The sequence below is a fragment of the Chaetura pelagica genome, unplaced genomic scaffold, assembly GCF_000747805.2.
Source record: "Chaetura pelagica isolate M959 unplaced genomic scaffold, ChaPel_1.0 scaffold344, whole genome shotgun sequence".
In the NCBI taxonomy this organism is placed as follows: domain Eukaryota; kingdom Metazoa; phylum Chordata; class Aves; order Apodiformes; family Apodidae; genus Chaetura; species Chaetura pelagica.
Window position 1 is genome coordinate 7,577,026 of NW_009953098.1, and position 6,000 is coordinate 7,583,025.

General features: G+C 47.7%; 1 protein-coding gene across 3 annotated transcripts in view; it reads left to right on the plus strand.

Annotated features, from left to right (window-relative positions):
* The window catches only part of GAB3 (GRB2-associated binding protein 3), a 61,355-nt gene that overhangs the window by 26,593 nt on the left and 28,762 nt on the right, over window positions 1-6,000 (plus strand). The window lies entirely within an intron of this gene.

A 6,000-nucleotide genomic window follows, 5' to 3' on the forward strand; every position in this document is an offset into this window, starting at 1 on the left:
AGCCTCAGACAAATCCCATTTCTATCTCTGGAAGAGTAAAAGGTCAAAAAACACCAGGCTGTAGCTCTGCCAGCAACAGCAGTGCTGGCTGCTGCAGCCACGGCGGGGCTGAGCAGAGGGGCTGAGCAGAGGGGAGCCCCAGCCCAGTGCTGCCTCCCACCACAGCTCTGCTGTCCCAGCAGGCCTGCTGGCTCCTGCTCACGTATCTCCTGGAGGAGGTGGAGGTGCATGGGTCTCCAAAGGCTTCACAGGCTCCATCAGTCCACAAGCAACCCCAGGAGAGGGAAGAAGGAAACTGCCAGGTTACCAAAGCAGACTTTCTCTGGGAGTCAGCAGAGCCCTCTGATCCCGCCTACCATATTACTGTTGGCATCCAGCCACATCCCCATCCTCTCCCAGCCGGGGCTGAGCAGAGGGGCTGAGCAGAGGGGAGCCCCAGCCCAGTGCTGCCTCCCACCACAGCTCTGCTGTCCCAGCAGGCCTGCTGGCTCCTGCTCACGTATCTCCTGGAGGAGGTGGAGGTGCATGGGTCTCCAAAGGCTTCACAGGCTCCATCAGTCCACAAGCAACCCCAGGAGAGGGAAGAAGGAAACTGCCAGGTTACCAAAGCAGACTTTCTCTGGGAGTCAGCAGAGCCCTCTGATCCCGCCTACCATATTACTGTTGGCATCCAGCCACATCCCCATCCTCTCCCAGCCATAGGCAGCTTAATTAGCAGGAGTCCTGATTAGTTCTTGCCCTCTGCTTGCAGTTATTAGCAAAACAGGAGTTTTTCTAGGACTCTGCAATTTCTTAGCAGCAGGCAGGTGCTACAGAACCAGGTCTCCAAGCTGCCCTAGCCTAGCCATGCCCACCAGGCAGTGCTTTGGACACTTTGCTGTTGCAGTGGTTGCTCTTGCAAACAAAACAGGGACATGAGGCATGGTCTTTCATCATTCCTCACTGTTCTCATAGGATTTCATTAACAGCCTCTTCCCTCCTGTTGCTTTGCTGGCTTTTCTGCTTGGCTTTAGCAAAAAAAGATACCTCATAACAATGCATACAATGGCCAGCCCACGGCCTGATGATTCAGTGTGATGGGACTACTCCACCCATAGTAAAAACTTGGGTGTGATTTAAAGAATCCCTTGCCTGAGGAGCTGAGAGGACTGCTGTGCTGGCCATGCCTCCCTCATCCTGCGGCAGGGGTTTGCTATCAGTTCTCTGAGGACTGAGGTGATGTGAGCCACAGGGTATGGTGCTGCTCCTTGCTGAGGTTCTTCCTCCTGAGCTGAAGAGCCCAGTCCTTTCTCTGCAAGATCCCTGCAGTTCATTTTTTATTTGTCCTTCCTTCAGCTTTCCTACTCCTCCCATTCCTGTCCTTCCAATTTTCTTGCCTGTTTGGGGCACCATTACTCTGTCCTTTGTAGCTCTCACTTTAACAGTCCCTTTGAGAACACTTACTATTGCTCTACTTTTGCTTTGCTCCTAGGACATAAACACCCTTGAACTGATAATTGTTTAAACACAGCCCTCATCCCTTCTCCTGTTGCTACCTGCACAGGCCAGCAGGTCTGTGATATCCATGTACTGTTGCTCCAAAATTAACCAGACAGGAGTCTAAATGGCAGAACCAGGGGGCAAAACATAACCTGCCAAAATAGAAGTGGATTTGAGACCTGTTAAGAAAAGAGACCTGCAGTGACATATAGCTCTTACGTGCATGTGCAGAGCTATGGAGAGCAACACTTAAAACTAGTGATGCTAAGGCCTGCATGGGTGCCCACACAGCTGTGAGCTGTGCTGTCCTTGCTGATGTGGCACATTGTCACCTGCTCCACCCAAGTACCTCGTTTGGCCTGGAAATGTGTTTCAGTCAGTTGCTGAAAAACCTCACAACAGTGCCAGATGTTCACTCTCCCCCAGGGTACTTGTAATCTTTATAAAATGGGCTGAAATTATCTGTACAGCTCCCAGACTCCACATTTCAAGCAACAGGGAAAGTCTTGTTTGATTTTCTCTAATATTTTCTCTAATATAAATTTATCTCAGTCCTCTGGAGTTTCATACAGTTTCTTTGTTATAAATCTGTCTGTCTCCACACCCTCCCTAAAGCAAGTACTATTAATGGTGGTTTCTTTGCCACTGTGAAGGAACTGACTGCCAGGGATTTGGACTGTTTGAAGCAACCTGAAAGCAAATTGCTGGGCATAAACCTTCAGTGATTTAACCATTGTGCAGTAGGGACATTGCTGATGAGAGGAAGAGGAGAATTCAGCATTAGCTGGGGCAGGAGTGCAGTGCCCTCCACGCAGGCCTGTGGAATAAGTTTTCTTGAACATTCAGCTGATCAGGAAATAGTTATATGTGTGAAGAATTTGGAGTTTTTATGCATCTACTTGGTGGTCTGAGCAGATTTCAGTGTATCAGGCTGTCTTGACATTTCTGCTGTTGGTTTGTCTTGTTGGATCTCTCCTATGGGATTAGAAGTAATTAAACCAACTTAAAAACTGAAAATGAGGTTATATAATTTCAAAAATTAGCAGAGGAACTCCAAGCCAGCCTGAATTTCACTTCAAGTCCTGTTTTGCAGTTGAAGTCAACAGTGTCTTGTTAGCATTAGCATGAGCCACATTGACATTCACTTCCTTCTGAAGCATATGCAAGCACTGCAGATCATGCAGAGGGCTGTGCACTTTCAGTTTGGAAGATTTATGAAATTTGGGCTGGGTGAGGTATGGTTCTATGACCAATTGACAAGTTCTTCCCGTCAGAAGAAAGCAGAACACAGCTTGTGGCCTCACCATCTGGTTGGGATTTTGTCGTTCTGGGGAGCCCTGCAGCCTCACCAGAGCTGGAGCCAGAGGTGCTCTGGGTGTTCCCCCATTTCAGGGCATGGGGAGAACAAATGTACAGATATTTACATCAGGGCAGAAGACTTGTAGGCAGCCATTGCACAGAGCTGATGGCACTGACCTGCTGGGACTGGCTATGGGGGCCTGCCCAAGGCATCACTCACAAGCACTTGAGTGAAACAGGGTAATGGCAAGGAAAGGGGATGGGCAAGGAGCTAGTGCAACTCTTCATAGTCCCCAGTTTCTTTAAGCCTTGATATTGGAGACAGCATCTGGATGGAGGCATGACAGGCCCTGCTAGCCTCATGCTCACAGGACACAGCAGCCTGGGTCCCAAGGATCCCTCATTTCTTTAGCTGCAGACACCAGGAGGGCTTGACGTCAGGGGAGCACTAATGCCTTGTGTTTCTTCACTGGTGGGTGGTTCATTCAGCACCAGCAGCAGAGGCAGTGGGACATCCCTGCACAACAGCATCCAGTCTCAACACCTTCTTCTCCTCCCTGGTCCTTTTCCTCACTGCCTCCAGGGAATCCTGGTGCTCCTGCCCTGACTGGGATGTGCAACTGGAGGCAGCTGGCAGCACACACACAGGAGATAATGCAGTCACACATTGCATCCACCTCCTTACTGCTCCTTGGTGACCTCATTTTCTGGGTGTAGCTCAGAGTGCAAAAACCACACACACACAAAAAACCAACACACACACACAGAAAAAAACAACAAACCCAAACAAACAAACAAGAAAAAAACACCACAAAAACGGGGGATAGGGAAAGGAGGAGAAGAGATAGAGAAGAAATTGCAGAAAAGCAGAAATAAATGCTGTAGTTTTGAAAAGAACTGTGGAAAAACCCAGCTGGCTCATTATCCTCCCTTTTGTAACAGTAACATTGATCCCATTTCACCATCCCACCAGCACATACTCTCCTGATAGTTTTATGGTTTAAAAATATTAAGATCCGGATGAGCTGCACAACACGCTGCCTTCAACTGCGTTTACCAGTTTACATGTACTAAGAATCTGGCTTTTGGTGCTTCTTAGATTAGTGTGCTGACAGGTTGAAAAATGATAGAAAGGCAGCTATTACCCTTCTCCCACATTGCTCATATTTAAGATATTGCTGAGCACATTAATTGCACGTTGTTCCCAATAGATCAAGCTGAACTTTCATTTCTGAAATCTGTTTTTACTCCCAAACTGTTCCACTATTTGTGGAGTTTGGCAGAGAGTTTTACTCCTGCTGTACTTGCAAAATATCTGCATTACAAAATACTGACAACTGGCTGAACATAACCCCAAAGAGAAGGCACCTGCTCAGGAAAGCCAGCCCATCCTTTTGTGTTCTGCAGCTTCACAGAGGAACCGGCACAATTTGGCAGTGACTGAAGAGCGAGGCAGCACGTGAGGGCATCTTGCCAGCTTCCTCCAGTCTGGGCTGCTTTGGGGCAAGCCACACCACTTGAGTCTGTCATGGTGTTGATATCAAAGTGTCACCATGCCATCAGTCACCTCACAGCAATGAACAGCCCTGGATGTGAAATCCGTGGGGTTCAGCGGAAATGAGTCATTATTTTCTCTCTTTCTCTCCATTCCATTTGGGGATGCCCCATTTGCCATCCCTGGCACCCAGCAGTCCTCCCAGGATTTCACTCACACGGGACCTGGCACTTCACAGCACAGGAAAGACCACAGCCAGCTGTTGAGGAGTGGCCCTGCTCCTGCCCTCCCTTTTCCTCATGGCTGGAATGGGGAAGTTCAGACACTCACACCAGCACAGGGTCAGGGTGGATAATGGGGAGGCAGAGATGGATGCACAGCCAGGCAGGGTGATGCCGCGCATCAAACCTCATCGTTTTAGTGCCACATTGAATTTGGGCTTAATACACCACGGAGACAGCAGGACACCAGCCAGAACTAGGTTAGGGACATTTCCAAGTGACATCAACCTACTGCCCACAGGCCAGCAGGTAGGAAGCTGCTTTGGGTTGTCCTGAACTTGCTGCCTGGGTTGTGTACTGCTAAAACCCAGGCTGTTCAGGCAAAGCTGGTGTTTGGCAAGTCCAGAAGTTTCCTGAGGAATTCTTTAGTGTGAGGGAGTTGAGACACTGGAACAGGTTGCCCAGGGAAGTTTTGGATGCCCCCTCCCTGCAAGTGTTCAAAGGCAGGTTGGATGGGGCTTGGAGCAACCTGGTCTGGTGGGAGGTGTCTCTGCCCATGCAGGGAGGTTGGAACCAGATAATCTTTAAGGTCCCTTCCAACCCAAAGCAGTCTGTGATTCTATGATTCTATAAAAAGAGAAAGGACTGATGATGAGTGATACAACTCAGTCCTGAGCCTGTGCCAGGGGCTGCTGGGTTTGCACCCTGGTGCTCATTCCCAGCTCCACTGAAGCGTTGTGCTCCATGTGAAGTAGGCAGAGCATGAAACGATACACTGAGAAAAAAAGCACAGGTCTGCAGAATTTCACAGGCAGCATTGCCTTCCCACAGCAGAGCTGAGAAATGTGCAGTTATCTCCTAAGCATGGGAAGTTTACATGGCGAATGTTTGGATACTCAAGCTGACTTTAACCAGCTGACTTTGTGAAACGCACCTAAAACGTGAAGGAAATTGGAGCTCATGGGGTGTTATTTCTTCAAACCCTTAGCCCTAAAAACCCGGGTTTCTCAGATGAGACACAGGGTGCAACAGTGACAAAAAAAAATTCTGACAATTCAGAGAGAATTCTTAAACCAACAAAAGAAAACCTGGCACAGCAAGCATAGTTTATATTTTCCCTAACATGTATGTATTTATAAACAAACAAACAAACAACGGGCAGTGGAAGCTATATATTATGAGCCATATGAGTGATGACTGCTTTTCCACAAACTGAAGAAAATTAAAAAATAATTCTAAAAACGTTTAAAAAGCAGCTAAGCCTCCTGTGAAGTATAAAGCAAGACAGCTTTTAAAGAAGAAAACCCAGTTCTGGAAATGTAACAGAATACTTAAGGGTAAAACAGCACCATTTATTTGATGAGAAGACAGCTGGAAACAGCAGAACTGCAATCAAAATAGATTTTTAAATTCCATAGAGTAGCTAGTTTTCCAATATTGTACTTTGAAATGAGCAAAAGGGTGTAAAACAAGATATTTAGCACTTCCAGTTTCTAAAGGCTTGTT